At 43.6% G+C, this 22,232-nt stretch overlaps 1 protein-coding gene across 1 annotated transcript in view; it reads right to left on the bottom strand.

Moving 5' to 3' along the window:
- The window catches only part of LOC128735310 (neuroligin-4, X-linked-like), a 163,768-nt gene that overhangs the window by 70,387 nt on the left and 71,149 nt on the right, over positions 1-22,232 (bottom strand). The gene's annotated exons all lie outside the window — the stretch shown is intronic.

The raw sequence follows: 22,232 nt of genomic DNA, 5'->3' as shown, positions 1-22,232 counted from the left end.
CTCCGACGGGTTCCGGATAAAAGGTGGAGCCGCTGTAAATCAAAAAGAATTATAGTAAATTCCACATTGCTTCGAACGAAGCGTGGTTTCCAATGGTAATCACCGATAGACACATCACCATTGGATAGTAATGAAATGGGTTTTCGGGGTTGAACCCGACCGACGACGACGACGTGGTTTTAGGGAACCTTTCTGTAAGCCCTTCGGTAATCCCCGCCAGCAATAGCAGCAGCAGCAGCAGCGAGAAGGGATAGTCCGAATATTGTTTTGTGATAGCCGGGATTTTGATTTATTAAAGCTGATGCGGGAAAAATGACCGCAATGTGGATTACTTCCTTGACGGTGTGTCTCTTTGTTCGCCGGCCATTCACTTCCGGTCGCTTTGTTCTTCGGGCGGCCATTGTGATGTAAAATCCGAAATCGGAAGCGATAATAACGTTGATGTTTATTTGTTTCATTGATAAAAACGGATGTTTATTGTGATTTTTGTTTTTGCTTATTCGATCAATGTGCTCCATTTTTTGTCATTGGTTTTCGAGAACTGAGCGAAAATAAGCTCGAAAGCTCAAAATAAAAGCAAGAAATAGTCCTTCAGCTTATTCTAACAGAGTGACTGTTTTTGCCTTCTGTATGCACAATCAAACCTATTTATCCATTCTTGACGCACAAACACAGTCTCTGAGCTAGCAAATTCTGCTGTTCCCCGGCACAAGAACGGGCTAGCGGAATATCGACAGTTGTTGCGCTTACGGTGATTTTCGGTGCAAATATTTGCCGAGTCGATTTTCGTGTGATCGGATCGAATCCCCACCGGGTGACGACGACGACGACGATAGAAATGTTGATTCCAGTCGTGTCTGCTCTTGCCGCCACCGCTGCCGGCTGACTATGGCTAGGCGGGCGGGCGGACGGATTAAACGACGCACTGAAATGTACCGTGTCTAGCTAGCGTATTGTAGACTAGGCAGGTACTCGAATTCTCGAATCAACATTCAACATCGGCTGTGGTTCAACTGAAAATCGAATAACAACGAGTTACCGTCGTCGTCGTCGGAGCGGCTTCGGCGGATTGGCTTTCGAGAGCAATTGGTTTAAACTGAAAGTGTATATCAGCTTAAGTGCGGTTAGGTTGAGGTAGAAAATAGTATTTGCAAGCTGACAAATGATGCTGCTCCCGGTTATACGGGGAAACGGTATCATTGAATATATTGCGAATTTAGTTGCGTCGTTTCGTCTTTTAGATTCCGATAAAAAACATTTGATGAACGGGAAATGCTATGAACAGTGAAGGATTAATTTTAGTTAAACTGCACAAACGCCACAAACGCACGTTGAATATTGACTTTGAAGAAAAATAGTTTAAAAGTAGAATAAATCATATTGAGAAATTTTAATTATTAAAAGACAACCCTTATTACTCAACCTTCCGTTTATGTTCAGATTACTTTTTAACCACAAAGTATAGAAATGCATGTAGCGAGGGTACATCCGTACGAATCATTGTGTTTTAGAAAATTCGTGCATTATACAAAAACTCATAATAAAAATTGCACGTTATTGCAGAAGTATATTTTTTCTTACATACACATTCTTCTCGGCTATATTGTCGATAACGATGCCTAACAAAAACCGTGCATCAAATGCATTCTGGTGCAAAATTTGCTACGAATGCGCTCTTGTACCGAATTCGAATCAATTGTAATTCAATATTTGCAGTAGAAAATAAGCCCACAAATGTTTTTAAATGGTATACATTTTTTATCAGTTGCGAATATATTTTTAACGAATATTGTTTCTACAAAATTATGTCCTCAGTATATACCGTATATATACAGTATATACAGTATATATTATCTTCTCTATATACCTAACTCATACGATCGCAAGAAGTATAAAAAGACATCATTCCCTAATTTGATGGATCGAGAAGAATCGCTTGATGCTAATAAATTTCAAGCACCACAACTCTGGAAGGACGTCCGTACCTCAGCGTTCCTGCATTTTACCAAGCTGGGCGTTCGGCGTGGCCGCGGCAAAAGTGACTGGACTATAGTGTTATTCCGAATCATTACCAGTGCTGCGAAGCCGCACTCGTGTAGTCTAATTGAAAAAATCACACGGGCATGACCATCATTCTGGAAGTTCCTTTATTATTTTGTCATGCCCTGCGACGAGTTTTTGCGAGTGTGTAATTGGCTATTAGCCACGGTCAGCAGTTGATACCGAACGCTCACAAAAGCCAACAGGTTAAGTAAAGAGAGTGTGAGCGGTGCGCCGCTCCGTTCCGTCCAACTTTGTTTAGATTGCTTTGACCACCACGTGCTTGAGCATGTGAAATGAACATTTATATGCGAATGAGAACGGGCGAGGCACTCACATGCAGTCGTTTTATTTCTAGATAGAAGTTCGAAAGGGGTCCCCGACTCCCTAAGCAAAATCTGCAGCCATACATCGTACTCACAATCGCTCACGCCTGTTGACAGCTCACGAACTGTTGGTTTCGTGGCCAGGCTGCGCAGAACGACGCTACGAAGCTGTGTACTCGCGAGTATGTCGGTAATAGGAAATACGCTGCAGCGGTGGTTTGTCGTACGCTTGCGTCAGTGGAGTAAGCGCTGGATTCTATGCTTCTCACATTCGCTCCCGTACAAGTCGGCATCGTTTGCTCCTTGCTCGATTTGCAACATCAACCATTGGTTCTCCAGCAGAATGTTGACAACCATCTATCTTCAGTCTTCGAGTTTTAGTTTCTAGTGCACTGTTCTCCGAACTGTCACTTTTCATTGGCAACCAACAACCATTGCCATGGCTTATCAAGTCCGTTTATCGCCGTTTACCCACCAATTCGTCAATATTCATCACTCATTTTATTGCTCGAGTCATCTATGACTACAATAATCTCGAAGACAGTTTTGCAACTTCCACCTCCGAGGACCTCGGGACGCATCATGAAAGTCATAAAGGGCCAGACAAAATGCGTCCGGATTTTTATACGTTGCGGAAATTCAACAAAAAGTCACTGGAAAAAAATTGTCATATTTCCGCAACGTATAAAAATCTGTATGTATTGCGGAAAACGTTTAATCTCCCCGGTTATTCCAACCGTTGATGAAAGGCTAATGCAGCCCATTGACAGTGTCGAGCGCTCCTTCGAATTTGATAATGCACGATAATTTGATTTCGATAATGATCAATGCTAAAGTCGTCCTTCAATCCTGGCCCTGATCCAATACTTACCATATTCCAGAAGATATACATATCTTGCTTGCTGTAATGACGGGGCACTTGCTTTATTTAGGCACAACTTCTTCGGAAGTTTCCTTTTTATTCCATACCAAGTATGGTGCCCAAATCCCAAAAAGGTCATTGGTTTTATTAACCATGTAATGCCGAAATGGCAAGAGAATTCGTAATGCAGTACTAGGCGGCCTTTGTGAGGGCCCGTGCTACTATAGATCAAATTTTTACTCTCCGACAACTTTTTTTAAATGTCGGGAGTACAATGTGCCTACACATCTTATTTTCGTGGATTTCAAGGCGGCATTCGATACAGTCGAGCGCGAACAGCTATGGTACGAGTACGCATTACCGGAGTGGCATGACAACGTTGCTTCGTTCGTTGAAAGATTTAGCAGTCTTATTACCAGGTGGAGTTAAAATTTGAAAACCATGTTTTCAGATCATTTCATTTTATCAGCCGAAAGCCGGGGTGGCTCTCGCAGTATCAAAAATTCCTCTACATTGAACTCGATCCTTGGCTACTCGTCGCCAATTCGTTACGCGTCTCGAGACACCTGGTCGAGCCGTCTAGCACGTTGGGCTCTCTATTCCTGGTGCCGGTGGGGTTCTTGAAGAGAACGGATTTCACTGCACAGTCGTCCGGCATCCTTGTGACGTGGCTGGCTCACCGTAATCTTCCAACTTTCGCCAGGTGTACGATGAGCATCTCTCCAAGCAGTGCCTTTTTGTTTTCAGATCTAACATTTAAATTATTTGAAATGATGAAATTGATCTACCGAATGGAAGCACAGAATTCGTCTGATGTACACACAAAACAAAGTATCTCTGCATCAAATCAATACAAAGAACCTCTGGTTTAAACATTGCGGTGATGAATTGTGTACCAAAACCCATTAGCGTGCCCAGACATGTCTAAGAAATACGCTTCAAATACATTCAAATGAAATGACTTGTTTATGACTCGTATTTGTCATTTAGCAATCACTTTGGCTACTCTAAAACAACCGATAGGTTGAACAAAAGATAGGGCACTCGACGTTTCAGACGAATGTTTTGGCCTGCAATAACGGAATCTTAGCGTCTTAGTAGAATACGAAACCTGAAAATTAAACCTGGAAATAAGTTTTCTTTTTATTTAATTTCCAGACATAAATTTGATTTAAATTGGACTTGAGATTAGACCTGGAATTGCATTTGAAATTACATTTCGATTTGAACTAATTTAAGCTTGAAGTTTTACTTCTGATCGGACATGTACAAGAAATTAGATGCTAAGGTTTACCTGAAATTATAATTGAGATTTTTCGTCTTATTCTCCCACACGTTTTCCCTCTTTTCTGTTCCGTTTTTTTTTTCTTTTACAGTCCCGTTTTTCCATGTTTTGTTCTATTTTTTGTCCCGTTCTGTACCATTTTCTTGGTTTCTGCTAACATACCTTCCATTTGTTGCTCGTATTCTCTTTTGTTTTCCCATATTTCCCGTTTCATGATTCCATTTTTCCAATTTCGATTTTGTCCTTTTTTTGTATCTCCTATTTTGTATCTTATTTTTATTAGATTTTTGAAATATTATTTCCCGTTTTCCGTCTTTTGTCATCTGTTTTTCCCTTATTTCCGTTTCCAGTTTCTAACTCTTTATCTCCTTGCCTTCTCGTTTCTCGTCTCCTCGTCTTGGGACACCAAACCCGGTTTTTTCGTCTAATTTCTCACGTCCATTCTACTTTTGGCTCCCTTCCATCACCAGTTTTCCTTTTTTATCTCCCGTTTTATCCTTTTTTCTTCCGTTTTACCTTTTTCCTTCTCGGCTAGGCGGCGCTGCTAGATAGAGTCACTAGGATTGTTGCCCTAGCCCCGTAATCATCCAATACTTTAACAGCCGGCTGTGACAAAAAGCCTGCCGATAAAGAAGGGTCAAGCCTAAGGCTTCGCTTTTTTACCGTTTTCTTTAGGTCGCTCTGTCCGTTTTTCTTTTCTTCTTTTTCTGTTCTATTTACCCGTTTTTTGTCCCAGCTATCTCCTTTTATATCTTGTTTAATCTATTACCATTTTACTCGTTTCCTCTATCGTTTTTCTTCTTTTCCCTTTTGGTAACTATTGTTTCCCTTTTTTCTCTCTCATTTTTTTTTCTGCCCGCTGTTTCCTGTTCCTATGCGACATTTCTCTTCTTTTCTCGTACTTTTCCCGAGTCAATACTTTCCCCTGTTCCGTTTTTCGTTTTTTTGCTTGTTGTAAAGCCAAAACTAGGTGTTTTTATCAGTTTCTGGCCCGTTTGGGATATTTTCGTTTTTATCTGTTTTTGCTGTTCTTCTGAACGGCCTCTTATTAAGCTCTGCGTTTCCTCATTTTCTATCCCGTTCTTTTTTCTCTTTTCCGTTTTATCCTTTTTGTCTTCCGTTTCATTTTTTGAAGTAGGACTACGTCTTACGGCAAAGATAAAGTGTCATTCCAAAAAATGGAAAAATGCTAACGCCACGAAAAAATGAAAGATTTTGAGGGCTAATAGCTTAGCGATCGAAAAATCGTGACGCTCGCATTTTTCGATTTTTCGGAATGACACCCTATCCCAAACGTTGCCGTAAGACGTAGTCCTACGTCAAAACATAAAATTGATCTATCAAATGGCAGCACATAATTTGTCTGATGTACTCCTTAAACAAGATATCTCTGCATCAAATCCATACAATGAACCTCTGGTTTCAACTTTGAGGCAACGAATTGGCATTTTTCGTCTCATTCTCTCACTCGTTTTACCTCTTTTCTGTTCCGCTTTTTTCAGAACCGTTTGATCACTTTTTCCTCTTTTTCTCTCATATTCCTTTTTTCAGCCTCGTGATTTCTGTTTAATTGTTCCGCTTTTTATTCGTTCTCTGTTCCAATTTGTCCTAATTTTAGTATTGGTTTTCAACGGTTTTTTGCCATTTTCTTTCTCGTTTTTCTTGTTTTCTCTTCTCTTTTTTCCATTCCCAATTTTTATTCCTTTTCTATCCGTTTATCTCCTTTCCTTCTCGTTTCTATTTATCTATCTATCTATCTATCTATCTATCTATCTATCTATCTATCTATCTATCTATCTATCTATCTATCTATCTATCTATCTATCTATCTATCTATCTATCTATCTATCTATCTATCTATCTATCTATCTATCTATCTATCTATCTATCTATCTATCTATCTATCTATCTATCTATCTATCTATCTATCTATCTATCTATCTATCTATCTATCTATCTATCTATCTATCTATCTATCTATCTATCTATCTATCTATCTATCTATCTATCTATCTATCTATCTATCTATCTATCTATCTATCTATCTATCTATCTATCTATCTATCTATCTATCTATCTATCTCTCTCTTCTTCTTTCTTTTGATTTATCTGTCCGCTGTTTTCTCATCCTTTAGTCCATTTCTGTTTTCTACCAGTTCTTTTTCTCGTACATTTCCTGAGTCCATATTTTCCTCTATCGACGTTTTGTTCGATTTTAAGGCAAAACCTGACGTATCTTGTCATTTTCTGACCCGTTTCAAATATTTTCTTTTTTCCCATCCCGGTTTTCGTCTTACTCTCACTTTTTAACTCAGATTCTATCCCGTTTTTCGTTTTCATCTGTTCTTTTTCTTGTTATGCTCTGAATTTTTATTTTCTCGTTTTCTATCCCATTTTTTCACCTTTTCAATCAAGTTTTTTTTCAATTTCTTTCTCATGTTCTTTGTTTTCTTAATCTTCTTTTCTTCCTTGTTCTCATTTTTCTTCTTTTGACTTCTATTCTTCGTCTTTTTCGCCGCTCTTTCAATCTTTTCCAATTTTTTCTTGTTTTATGTAGCGTTTTGCCTCCAATTTTGTCACGTTTTTTATTTAATTTTTTTTCATGTCCGTTTTTATTCTTTTTCTCTGTAGCGTTTTTCTATCCCGTTTGTCCAACTATCAAGTTTATTCAACTAGTATTGCATGAAAACGTGACGTGATGGACAATTTTTATTATTTTTTTCTGAATTCAGTGGACAACAATCTTTAAGAAACAATTGAAAAATCCTTTGCAGTTTTTTTGATGCAGACAATCCATCTGTGAATAATATGCTAATATTTTCATAAAAAGCTGTTAACTCTATGTTGTTTGGTTTATGTGATATGAATTACATTTGAATTACAGGAATCCCCCGAATAACGCGATGGGTGGTGCTGTCCGGCCATCGCGATATCTCAGCGGTCCATTAACCAATAAAGTTGATTTTTGGTAGTACTAGATTGTACCACATACTAACAATGTACCAAAAATCAACTATATTGGGTAATGGACAACTAAGAAATAGCCATGGGCGTACACCACCACCCATCGCGTTATTCGGGGGACTGCTGTAGGTAAATATTGAGGAAGTTAGAACGTTAAATCACCGCATTATTATGATTTGAGATTGCTTGATTCTTTACGGTGAAATGATAACTATGTTTGTTTTATGCGTGACGCGTTTCAGCCTACTGCATTCTTTCGGCCATCTTCGGACGCAAAACAGGCACGTCTAGTAACTTTAAGCGTTCAATGTCTATATAATATTCATGCCCTAGAAAACTTTCACATGCCAAATTTGGTTCCATTTGCTTGATTAATTCTCGAGTTATGAGGAAATTTGCATTTCATTTGTATAGGAGACCCCCTTCCTAAAGTGGGGAGGGATCCCAATTCATCATAGAAAAAAATTTTGTCTCCAAAAACACCCACGTGCCAAATTTGGTTCCATTTGCTTGATTAGTTCTCGAGTTATGAGGAAATTTGTATTTCGCTTGTATAGGAGCCCCCCCTCCTAAAGTGGGGAGGGGTCCCAATTCATCATAGAAAAAATTTTGGTCTCCAAAAACACATACATGCCAAATTTGGTTCCATTTGCTTGATTAGTTCTCGAGTTATGAGGAAATTTGTATTTCGTTTGTATAAGAGCCCCCCCTCTTAAAGTTGGGAGGGGTCCTAATTCACCATAGAAAATATTCATGCCCTAGAAAACTTTAACATGCCAAATTTTGTTCCATTTGCTTGATTAGTTCTTCAGTTATGAGGCAATTTGTATTTCATGTGTATAGGATCCCCCCCTCCTAAAACGGGGAAGGGTTCCAATTCATCATAGAAAAAAATTTTGTCTCCAAAAACACCCACATGCCAAATTTGGTTCCATTTGCTTGATTAGTTCTCGAGTTATGAGGAAATTTGTATTTCGCTTGTATAGGAGCCCCCCCTCCTAAAGTGGGGAGGGGTCCCAATTCATCATAGAAAAAATTTTGGTCTCCAAAAACACATACATGCCAAATTTGGTTCCATTTGCTTGATTAGTTCTCGAGTTATGAGGAAATTTGTATGGAAGCCCCCCCTCTTAAAGGGGAGAGGAGTTATAATTCCCCTTATAAAGAGGGGAGGGGTCTCAAATTACCCTAGAATAAATTCTTGTCACCGAAAACACCCACATGCCAAATTTGGTTCTATTTGCTTGATTAGTTCTCGAGTTATGCAGAAATTTGTGTTTCATTTGTATGGGAGCCCCCCCTCTTAGTGGGGGGAGGGGTCTCTAACCATCACTAAAACCTTTCCTGGCCCCAAAAACCTCTACATGTAAATTTTCACGCCGATTGGTTCAGTAGTTTTTGATTCTATAAGGAACACAGGACAGACAGACAGACAGACAGACAGAAATCCTTCTTTATAGGTATAGATTTTATAGAGAAGGTGGGTCACGTGCTACATGAACTTTTTCATTAAAAGAATTGATTCTCAACAAATTTGATACACTGCATTTGCTCACTGCATAGCTGCATACATAATTTACGTAGTATAAAGTGTAAAGTGTGGTGAAATATTACTGATGATGTTGCTTCAGTAACAATTTATGAGGTAAACGGAGCAGAAGCCACTATAGTGTAGTAGTTTGTTACAGCTGACGGTGGTATTACCGCAGACTAATTATAACGAGATATTACGACCGCCATGTTAATCCATGTATATAATTTGGTTAACAAAACTTGCTCCGCCGTTCGTGCCGGCGCTGGGTCGACTGCTAGGTAACTGTAGTAGTACTGATGAGCGAAGGGTAATTACTGTGAAGCAAAGTTATATTCATGAAAGCTATAGCGACGAAACCAGCAGGTAAACAACAGACAATTGAAAGGGGTATTTTTAAAATAATATTAAATCAACTAGCAACTGTACTGACCTATACTGGAAATAGCTATAATGAAATAATTGAAATTATATCAAATAATGCATCAACTGTACCGGATATCAGAGCACACATTTCGAATATCTCTCTATCAATACACCGCGTGCATTGACCAAGGAGGGTCAATTTCCGAGCTCGGCAACTAACGCAGGTTGCGATTCAAATATGGCAGAGGACCTCGAAAGGCTGTATGGCACATTTGCCATCTCATTCCAATTCATGAGACACCGCTGAAATGTATCGGATAGCAGTTCCTCTTAGCAAGCGGCAGTATATATAACTACATCACATCACGAACAACAATAGCCCAGCCCGTACAGGTAGGTATCGGTAGAGTGTGGACTCTACGACATTCGATGTTTGTGGCAAGAATCCAAAATTCAGGTGACGATGTCTGGTCCTGGTCCTGCTGGTTGTGTGACATCGATCTGTGCACGTTCGCTGATTCGAAATAAGTCGGCTATCGTCATCGGCGCAGATAGCTCATATATTCACGTTTGTCGACCTAATGAAGGTAAACTGGCTGAAATCGAACGGAAGGCGAACGGAATTTATTGAATTTTATGAATGCCGTGTACCCGATCGATGCACGCCGCTGGTGGCCCGTTCAGATGCCGCTTCCGCTGGCGGAAAAGGTGCAGGATATACAAATTTAACGACGCGCAAACAGTCACAAATGGAATGCCATTTGCGCGAAGAATGATTATTGCCATCCGTCTGGCAGGGTTGAGGGCTGTTTAGCTAACTGGCAGGATCGTAAAAGTTGCGCGGTATCTCGCTGTGGGCTCTAAATTAGAAATTTGATGTCGTTTACCGGATTGCTGTTACGGTGTAACAACTGCCTGCTGCAAGGTGTGATTTTTGCTTGATTGTAGTCATAAAACAGTCGCTCTTATTTGCGCCCCGCTTACTGGCTGCTCGGTACGATGCGATGGCGCAATCGAGAAAATGTAATGAGAACGATTCGAATAATGATTCCATTTGTCGTAATGAAAGATTTTGCAAATTAAGTTGGAATTTATTTTGGTAGCTTTCGCGGTGTGTTGAACTATCCTTTGCAGAAGTTAAAGCGAATCGTCAAATAAGTAACGCCAAAGTACAAACATCTGAATCCGGTGCCATTGTCAGTTTTACTCAATAGATTTCCCGATTAATTCCAACTCATTTCGTATGTCCAAACTGAGACGGTAAATAAGCAAGAAAAACCCCAGCAGCTGCCCTACCAATTAGGGACACAGCAGCAACAGAGTTCAAGATACAGTTTTGCGAGATAGCGTACGAAATCCATCGCGAAGCGTTCCTCCTGCTCATCACCGACCAACCCCGACAGGCCATCCGCCAGCATTCCCTGGGTGTTTCGAATGTACTCGACAGTAATTTGATTAAACTTCTGTTTGCCCAGGATGCAAGGAAAGGGCAAACCCGAGCGTCGTCGCTCCATCATCCGGATTTCCTCCCGGGCATGTTGAGTAAAAACGCAAACGAATTGCAACCATCGACCCAATAATGATAAATAAACAATTCGACCGGATTCGATTCGACTCGATACTGAAACCGAAACCAACTGGACGGCCGGAAGAGTGAGGGCGAAGAAATCGAAACCCGTGCGCACAATAAAAGCAATAAAACATTGGCTAATGTTTATTCGCCTGTTAGTGTAGTATACGGGTCTTCGGGCTAAGATGTTTGGACCTGACCCTCCACCGAGGGCGAACTTTTTTCCTTCCCCCGCCCGTTCAGTAGTCTGTTCGCAGTGCTGGGACGAAAAATGATGAATGGTTATCTGTTTCGCAAACAGCCCGCAGCCGAACGGACGTGGTATCCTGCTGAGGGGGCGAACGATGCGATGGTGCTTCGGAGCCAGAAAGTGATTTTGTTGGAGATGCTGTTTCTGATTTACATCGAAACGAGGGCTTTAGGTCGATGGAAGATGTTTATCTCTTACAAGCGTTGACTAGCATCGAACGATTTTTATCGAATCGTTTCCGTTTTGGGCGAGGACGCTGTGGTTGGTGAATGGTTTGATTATGTTAAGGGATTGATTTTTCTTTTTTCTGGATGCTGCCAATGCAATGCGATTGGACTGTCGAAATAAAACGTAAATAAATTGCTGTGGACTAATTAAAAAGTGAGATTTTCTTCTTCATTATGTTTCACCGTATTATTGAATCACCAACAATTCAAAACAGATCTGCACTTTTCAACACTTTTGCATGAATATTCAATGACCCCAGTTGGTTTCAAAACTTCATCGCGATATCTCAGCTATCCATAAACCAATAAAGTTGATTTTTGGTAGTTGAATAGGCTATACCACATATTAACAATGTATCAAAAATCAACTTTATTGATTAAGGCACAACTAAGAACTCGCCATGGGCGTCCATCACCATCTACCGCCTTATTCGGGGGACTGCTGTATATTCAAATCTTGATATTTTTTTGAAACGGTAGTTCTACAATTGATGAAGGGACGGTAGGGGAAAGTAGGGGACATGTGTATAATGTGGCAATACGCCCCAGTTCGTTAATTCCTAAACTAGCACAAATTAAAATTCAAAACCAATGAGAAACCTCAAAATTCGATTAAAACAGCCTACTATGCAAGTTTGACAGTTGTCACGGGCTTGAAAAAGCTTTAAAAATTAAAAGCGAAACGTCGGAGAATAACTGAAAATCTGTTACGATTTTGGTTTGACTACATACGCCATTTCCCAAAAAGTTATAACAATATGATATTTATAGTCGAGTTTCTAACGGATACTGACAGTTGTAGCTCATGGAGTCATAACTGAACAATTTAGTTTCCTCTAATAAAATTAATACTGAATACTGAATATGGCATAATAAAAATCACCCCTCGCACTATCTCAAACATTGGGTTAAAATTCAAATCATCAAAACAGTACAGTAAATTCGGATTGGATCTGGATTTTACAAAATACAAATATTTTTACATTACGGGCACGTTTATCTGAACCAGGCTTCATTCTCGGTTTTTTGCTCAGTAGATGCTCAATTGACTACAGCGCCTCAACTAAACAGAATTCGAAAAAGTAGTGTAAAGGGCGATTGTAGAGCTAATTATTATCTACACTATTGTTGAAGAAAGTATAGTTCTATCTTTGGCATTTACGGCGCTATGCGATTGCTGCACCGTTGATAGCCAAATGAGCGCTCTTTTTGCTACCAACGGGGTAGCAGCCCCATAGCACCATAAATACAAAAGATAGAACTATACTTTCTTCAACAATAATGTAGATAATAATTAGCTCCACAATCACCCTTTACACTACTTTTTCGAATTCTGTTTAGTTGAGGCGCTGTAGTCAATTGAGCATCTACTGAGCAAAAACCCGAGAATGAAGCCTGATCTGAACTGACAATAATCGAGCATGCTTGTCGTTTAAATGCTATTTAATCCTGTTCCGTGTTGTTCGAACGTGGTCTGTCCAGTTTAGTCCGTTATTCCCGAACGGCAGCTGTTGCCTGTTGCCTATGTTGCCAAAATTGGACCGTGCCAAAATCGAAATCACACCGTACTGATAAAAATCTTTCAATTTTTCGTAATGATAGCAAATTGAATAAAAATAGTTCAATATTTGATAGTTTTTGAATGTTTGTACTCCCTTTTTGAAAATTTGGGAAACGCATATTGGGACACTCTCACTGGGACACTGAGACTGAGACACTGGGATTATAACTCAGGGACTGGGACACTGGAACTAGGACACTGGAGCTGCAACATTGCTGCGACACTAGGGCTGGGAGACTAGGACTGGGACACTACGACAGGAACCTTGGAACTGGGCTGGGAACACTGGGAGGAGAAAAATAAACTACAGGCCAGCCTTTTGCAGGTTTTTGTCATTCCTATAACTAAAAAAAAGGGATTATGGGACTGGCAAACTGGGACTGAGGCACTGGAAATGGGACACTACGATCGGGACATTGGGACACTGGGACAGGAACACTGGGACTGGGACGGTCGAACTCGAACGAACGGACTGGGACTGGCATGCTGGGACTGGGATACTGGGACTAGGACACTAGCACAGGAACCTTGAGACTGTGCTAGGAACTCTGGGTGGAGGAAAACACACTGCAGGTCTGCCTTTTGCAGGTTTTTCTCTTTTCTATAACAAGAATAAAAAGACTCTAGGACTGACAAACTAGTACTGAGACACTGGTACTGAGACACTGAAAATTAGATACTAGGACTGGGACACTGGAACTGGAATACTGGGACTGGAACACTGGGACTGAGACACTGGGACTGGGACACTGGGATCAGGACACTTGGACTGAGACTCTGGGACTGGGACGCTCAGGCTGGGACGCTCAGGCTGAGACGCTCAGGCTGGGGAACTCGGACTGGGACACAGGGACTGTGACTCTGAAACTGTGACACAAAAATCTGAACTGAACTGAAAATACAGAACTGGGACACTAGAACTGGGAAACAGGGGATGCAGCGCTGGTACACTGGTACTAGGACACTAGGACAGGAACTCCGGGCCTGGGACGGGGACTCTGGGAGGAGAAAAACACGATACACGGCCAGCCTTTCGAAGGTTTTTTTCCTTTCTATAACAATAAAGGTGGAACTCTGAGACTGGGACACTGGGATTGGGACACTGGGACTGGAAAACTGGGACTGGGATACTAGTGAACTGGGGTACGGGGACTAGAACCCTAGAACTGTGACACTGGGACTGGTACACTAGAACTGGGACATTGGGACTGGGACACTGGTACTGGGGCACTCCGATTGAGACACAAAACTGGGACAATGGGTCTGGGAAACTGGGACTAGGACGCTAGGACTATGACATTGGGACTGGGACTGGGACTGGGACGCTTCTAAGTAACAAATTCATTTTTAAGGTACACTTGAGAAAGTTTTCACCACTTGCTTTCTAAAATCGAACGTAATACTTGTAATTTCACAAAACTCCGATAAAAGAATCATAAAACTTTTATAAAACTAGAGAGGCCCACATTAAAGAAGGTATTCCAAAATATTTTCAAAGGTCTGCTTATAGTGACTTCCAAGAGTTGCCTAAAGGTATAATAAAACCACCGCAAGCGTTGATGATTTTATGGTTTTCCTCTTGAAGAACAGTTGACTTGACATCATAAATTATTCACAGACTTTATTTCCCGGACCGGTTTGCGTTGAGTTGACTAAGTATCCACAGATATTGCTTCTCTAAAATGGATATAGATAAAAATTGAAGATTAAAATTGTTGCTGCGTCCAATTTGTAGCACATAAATGAGAAATTTTTCATGCCACGTTTCCTGAGCTGGGACTGCGACACTGGGATTGGAGCACTGGGACAGGGATACTAGGACTAAGACTGGGACTGGGACTGGGACTGGGACTGGGACTGGGACTGGGACTGGGACTGGGACTGGGACTGGGACTGGGACTGGGACTGGGACTGGGACTGGGACTGGGACTGGGACTGGGACTGGGACTGGGACTGGGACTGGGACTGGGACTGGGACTGGGACTGGGACTGGGACTGGGACTGGGACTGGGACTGGGACTGGGACTGGGACTGGGACTGGGACTGGGACTGGGACTGGGACTGGGACTGGGACTGGGACTGGGACTGGGACTGGGACTGGGACTGGGACTGGGACTGGGACTGGGACTGGGACTGGGACTGGGACTGGGACTGGGACTGGGACTGGGACTGGGACTGGGACTGGGACTGGGACTGGGACTGGGACTGGGACTGGGACTGGGACTGGGACAGGGACACTGGGACTAAGACTGGGATTGGGACTGGGACTGGGACTGGGACTGGGACTGGGACTGGGACTGGGACTGGGACTGGGACTGGGACTGGGACTGGGACTGGGACTGGGACTGGGACTGGGACTGGGACTGGGACTGGGACAGGGACACTGGGACTAAGACTGGGATTGGGACTGGGACTGGGACTGGGACTGGGACTGGGACTGGGACTGGGACTGGGACTGGGACTGGGACTGGGACTGGGACTGGGACTGGGACTGGGACTGGGACTGGGACTGGGACTGGGACTGGGACTGGGACTGGGACTGGGACTGGGACTGGGACTGGGACTGGGACTGGGACTGGGACTGGGACTGGGACTGGGACTGGGACTGGGACTGGGACTGGGACTGGGACTGGGACTGGGACTGGGACTGGGACTGGGACTGGGACAGGGACACTGGGACTAAGACTGGGATTGGGACTGGGACTGGGACTGGGACTGGGACTGGGACTGGGACTGGGACTGGGACTGGGACTGGGACTGGGACTGGGACTGGGACTGGGACTGGGACTGGGACTGGGACTGGGACTGGGACTGGGACTGGGACTGGGACTGGGACTGGGACTGGGACTGGGACTGGGACTGGGACTGGGACTGGGACTGGGACTGGGACTGGGACTGGGACTGGGACTGGGACTGGGACTGGGACTGGGACTGGGACTGGGACTGGGACTGGGACTGGGACTGGGACTGGGACTGGGACTGGGACTGGGACTGGGACTGGGACTGGGACTGGGACTGGGACTGGGACTGGGACTGGGACTGGGACTGGGACTGGGACTGGGACTGGGACTGGGACTGGGACTGGGACTGGGACTGGGACTGGGACTGGGACTGGGACTGGGACTGGGACTGGGACTGGGACTGGGACTGGGACTGGGACTGGGACTGGGACTGGGACTGGGACTGGGACTGGGACTGGGACTGGGACTGGGACTGGGACTGGGACTGGGACTGGGACTGGGACTGGGACTGGGACTGGGACTGGGACTGGGACTGGGACTGGGACTGGGACTGGGACTGGGACTGGGACTGGTACTGGGACTAAGTATTGCCCCACGAACTTTTTTGCTATTGGGGATAGACGACGTAACAAAATCTGGGAGAGCACCTTGATACATCATAGACCAGCGCACAATGGAAAAAATGAAAAAAAAAACACTCAAAATGAAGTTGAAGTTTTTCATAAAATATTTTTTTTGTATGAATGTGGACAGACCAAATAACTATATTCCAAAATTTCAGAGCTTTAGGAATGATTTTGCCTTTTGGAGAATTTTTCGAATCTTAAGTTTGTGTGATAATTTGCCACATTTTACGTTCAAAGCAAAGCCATGGGTTTATACCAGGGGCTTGCGATGGGTGCCATGTTTTTGTTGCCAACATCCTCAGCACATCTCGACAAGGTTGGCAGCAAATTTACCTGTCAGACGGGCGCTATTTCCTGCATTTCCTGCAAATAGCGCCCTTCGTTAAGTCGACTGTCAAACACCATTCGTTAAGATAAGGATAGCACCCCGCTGGTTTATACCGTCTTTAGACATTACTCTTCTTTATCGACAGACTTCGCAGCCGGCTGTTAGAGTACAGGAAAATTACGGGGCAAGTGCAACAATCCTACTGACTCTAACTAGCAACCACCGCCTAGCCGAGATTCGAACATAAGACGACTGGCTTGTTAGACCAGCGTCGTACCTCGAAGCTAACTGGGCGGCATTCAACGGTAGTTTCGAAAAATTGCGTTTAATCGTATTCTGTTAGGTATTTCCATGCAAAGAAAACGTGATTTGGTATTAATATGGCTATGGATTAGTAACATATTTTGCAGATTGACGAAAATCAAGTACAGTCAGTCCACAATCATGGGTCACACACAATTCTGGGGCATTTTAGCTTTAGCTGCTAATTTCTGCTTAAATATCGCCTAATGATTGATCAAATTATTAGTGCTATCTACGAGTAATAATTTTATCAATTAATTAGTATAATATTTATACATTAATTGGTAGATAATGCTAAACTGACCCACAATTGTTTGTGACCCATGATTGTGGACTGACTGTACACTCTAAAATATATTTTCTACGAAACTCAAAGTAATGACATACATGTGATTTCGCATTTTCAAAGTTGAACATTTCTTTTGGGAACGGAAGGTGACCGTCATTTTTTCATATTGACGTAGGACTACGTCTTACGGCAAGTTTTGAGATAGGGTGTCATTGTCATTGCGTCATTGAAAAATTGGATTATTTTCATATTTTTGCCTTCCCTCGTCAGTGCTTCCCTAGCACGGAGGCAGATGCTGAGCGTGTGTTGGAGCTGGAGCATTCATTTCGCTGTCGTGAAGGAATATCTGGCTGCTGAAGTTCCGGAATTGGCTGCTCGCGACAACGAAACGATCTGACTTATCGTCACTTGCAGCTGGCCATTCGCAACAACGAAGAGTTGAACAAATTGCTGTCCGGTGTCACCACTGCTCAGAAAAGTGTCTTTCCGAACATCCAAGCTGTTTTGTTGCTGCCCAAGAAGATGGAAAAGAAAGCTTCAATTTCCAACATATCACGTCGACAAAATGTTCTTTTAAGGACTAAACATAATGTTCATGAAGATTTGAGGAATTTTCGCTCACTGATTTTAATTCTATTTAATTTAGACTGGTTCTTATTGTTCGCTTCTTATCAAATAATTTCTTCTCGCGCTTCTGTTCGCTTGTTGCTGCTGGTTAAGTTGGCCGTCTCGGAAGGTAAGCAGCAGCCAACAAATATACCAGCTCCAAGTAAATGTGTTCGGTCAAGCGTCAAAATGAATGAAATCATGGTTTTAATAAAATGAAAGAGTTTTAGTAACATCTTTTGCATCTTCATATAAGAATTTGTTCGTGCTTCAAAGAACGGTTTTCGGTAATTGATGAAACCTAGGAAACTTAAGGCTTTTCACTCGGTTTTCTTTAGCAACACAAATTTATCCATCACCAATGCTACAGTAATAATACGTAGCGTAATTTTTCTTTGGCAGCAAAAGGCGAACGGCTCACTGGTAACTTTGCTTTTTTGTTCAGACTGAAATTGAAATGCTCTATTTTATTTAACATAGATGATAGAATGAAGGACCATGAAAAATAGGTGTGGCCGATTTTTGTCACTTGCTCTTATACATAACATGTGGTAAGCCGGCGAATAGCATTATTCAAACGCTAGCTGAGCTACTGCCAACATCGTTTGCCAGGGCAAACGAAAGTCACGCTCGACTCGTGCACGTTTGCAGTTCCCGGTTGGTCGTGTTCATCGGCTACTGAGCGTGTGTTGGAGCTGGAGCACTCATTTCGCTGCCGTAATGGAATATCTGGCTGCTGAACTACTGTAATTGGCAGGAAATATGCTGCTCGCGACAACAAAACGCCCAGAAGCATCCCACGTCACTTGTAGCTGGCCACTTGGAGTGGCATTCCATCGTGATTTAGGACCATACCCGAACAGCTTCGTTGATCGCATAGCTGCTGAGGCTTTCCGGCTGGTCCGTTGCAACAAACCCTGCCTGGTTAGGGGTTATCGGTACTCCAATTTACCGAACAGAGAATTACGTTAAGTGCGTTAGTGCAAGTTTATTGCAAGCTGGAGTTATGATAATCAAACAATCGATCCTTTTAAGGGCCACACAACGATTGAAGAGTTTATTATATTTTCTTGCTTAGTTAATACCATAATAACACAGGCAACGACGGAAAAGTTGAATTTTTCGCCATTGCGGACGACCAACAAATGACGGAAATAAGTTTTCTGGTCACGGGCGACATTTTATGCGACTTCAAAAACGTCTGCAGGTTGTAAATGCTTTATCAGTGTTCTTTTGTAAGCCACAGCAAAGTTGCGTAAAATTTTCAACTTTTTGAAAACTCGCGCGTACCGTCTACCGATTGCCAGAAGAAAAGCACTATTCAACGTAGAAACAGATCATAAAAATTTGTTTACTGTTTGGTTTCGTTTTAATAAAATAGATTCAATCAATTCATGGATATAACTCCAAAATCGGTTGAGGATTGAATGTATACAATGTTACTACTTTGATAAACGTTGCGTATGTAGCTTGGTTGGTAAACGGCTGGATAATACGGAATATAGACCCCATAGTGGTCGTTAGCCTCTTATCCAGTCACTCCGATCCCCACCTCCTCGTGGTACCAGCCGGAATACGAGCAACTTTAGCGGAGATCGGGTAACCAACCCCGGTGGAAACTAAGGTCGTATACTAACCGGGAAGGAGGTAGTGAGTCTCGGCACTATAAGATGGCAGCCCCATCACGAGACTCGGTAGTGTTGCCCCAGTACGGCTACACACCTAAACAACACAAACTAACAACATTCAAGCATATACGGAGCGGAATATTCGGCATCGACCTAGGCGACGGAATAAGGACGACGAATGGAGACTCGGGACTTGGAACTGCAGATCGCTAAATTTCGCAGGTTGCGAGCGGGTGCTGATTGAACAGCTGGAACCCCGCAAACTCGGCATCGTAGCTCTGCAGGAAATCTGTCGCAAAGGAGAGAAGGTATGGAAGACCCGTGGCGGAAAGGCCCAGTTTTACCAGAGCGGTGGCGCTACCAACGAACTGGGGACGGGCTTTGTAGTGCTGGGCGGAATGCAGGATCGCGTGATTGATTGGAAGGCGATCAACGAGAGAATGTGTGTATTGAGGATAAAGGGCCGTTTCTTCAATTATAGCATCATTAACGTGCACTGCCCGCACGAAGGTAGACCCGACGATGAGAAAGAAGCGTTCTACGCGAGGCTGGAGGCTACGTACGACAGCTGCTCGTCACGGGACATCAAGATCGTCATCGGGGATATGAACGCCCAGGTCGGTAGGGAAGAAATGCATAGACCGGTGGTAGCACCCCATAGCCTGCACACCGACACAAACGATAACGGCCAACGATGTATAAACTTCGCAGCTTCCCGAGGCCTGGTGATCCGAAGCACCTTTTTCCCGCGCAAGGATATCCACAAAGCCACCTGGAGATCACCTGACCAACGTACAATGAACCAAATTGACCACGTTCTCATAGAGGGCCGGTTCTTCTCTAACATCACGAACGTACGCTCCCGTCGGGGTGCGGATATTGATTCTGACCACTACCTAGTAGCAGTACATGTGCGCTCAAAGCTGTCCACCGTATACCGGACACGTCAAAGCCGCCCTCCTCGGCTGAACATCAGGCAGCTAGACAACCCACAAGCTGCCGAGAACTACGCGCGAGTACTGCATGAGGCACTGACCTCTTCCGAGGAGTTAGGTGCTTCAAACCTCGAAGACGGTTGGGGCAGAATACGCTCGGCCATCGGAGAGGCCGCTACCGCGGCACTAGGTATTGAGCCTCGGAGTACACAAAATGAGTGGTTTGATGGGGAATGCCAACAAGCGGTGGAAGAGAAAAAAATGCTTGGAGAAATTATCTAAGTATTGCCACTAGAGAGAACCTGGCCAAGTACCGACGAGCTAGGAACCAGTTGACCACGATCCTGAGGAGAAAAAAGCGCCAAAAGGAGGACAGAGATCGTGAAGAATTAGAACAACTATTCCGAGCTAATGACACGCGCAAGTTTTATGAGAAGGTGAACCAAACTCGGAAGGGCTACACACCGAAACCTGACATGTGTAGGGACGAGGGAGGGAATCTAATTACAAACGAGCGCGAGGTGGTCGACAGGTGGAAGCAGTTCTTCGATGAACACCTCAATGGCGAAGTCGCAGAAGGAGGCGGAACGGAAATTAACCTAGGAGCGCCCATGGAAGATAGTGATGTCCTAGCACCTGATCTCCAAGAAGTCAAACGAGAAATCAGGCTGCTGAAGACCAATAAAGCCGCTGGGAAGGACCGCCTACCGGCAGAGCTTTATAAACATGGCGGAGAAACGCTAGCAAAGGCTCTACACTGGGTTATTTCTAGGATTTGGGAGGAGGAAAAGCTACCGGAGGAATGGATGGAAGGAGTGGTTTGTCCCATCTACAAAAAGGGTGATCGGCTAGACTGCTGCAACTATCGCGGTATTACGCTGATAAATGCCGCCTACAAGGTACTCTCCCAGATCCTGTTACGCCGGCTGTCACCGATAGCACAAGGTTTCGTAGGGAATTATCAGGCGGGTTTCATAGGGGCTCGCGCAACTACGGACCAAATTTTTACTATCCGACAGATCTTGCAGAAATGTCGGGAGTACAACGTGCCCACGCATCACATCTTTATTGATTTCAAAGCAGCATACGATACAGTCGATCGAGACAAGCTATGGCAGATAATGCACGAATACGGTTTTCCGGACAAACTGACGCGACTGATCAGAGCTACATTGGATCGAGTGATGTGTTTTGTACGCATCTCTGGGACACTCTCGAGTCCCTTCGAGACGCGACGAGGGTTGAGACAAGGTGACGGTCTATCCTGCATGCTGTTCAACATCGCTCTTGAGGGGGTGATCCGACGAGCGGGCATCGAAACGAGAGGCATGATTTTTACCAAGAGTAGCCAACTTCTAGGCTTTGCAGATGACTTCGATATCATTGCCAGGAACTTTGCGACGGCGGAGGCAATCTACGCCAGACTGAAAGTGGAGTCTAGGAGAATTGGGCTAAAAATAAATGCGTCGAAGACCAAATACATGAAAGGAAGAGGCTCAAAGGAAACAAATGCGTGCCTCCCACGGACGGTAACCGTTGACGGCGACGAACTAGAAGTGGTAGAGGAGTTCGTGTATTTGGGATCGCTGGTGACCGCGGACAACAACACTAGTAAGGAGATCCAGCGGCGCATCCAAGCGGGAAATCGGGCCTACTTTGCCCTTCGTAAAACGCTACGATCAGGAAGCATACGCCGCCGCACGAAGCTAACCCGCCGCACGAAGCTAACAATGTACAAAACCATTATTAGACCGGTAGTTCTTTATGGACTTGAAGCCGTGACGCTGCTTACGG

This window comes from Sabethes cyaneus, chromosome 2 (assembly GCF_943734655.1).
Source record: "Sabethes cyaneus chromosome 2, idSabCyanKW18_F2, whole genome shotgun sequence".
Taxonomy (NCBI): Eukaryota; Metazoa; Arthropoda; class Insecta; order Diptera; family Culicidae; genus Sabethes; species Sabethes cyaneus.
This window is presented reverse-complemented; position numbering and strand designations above follow the sequence as displayed.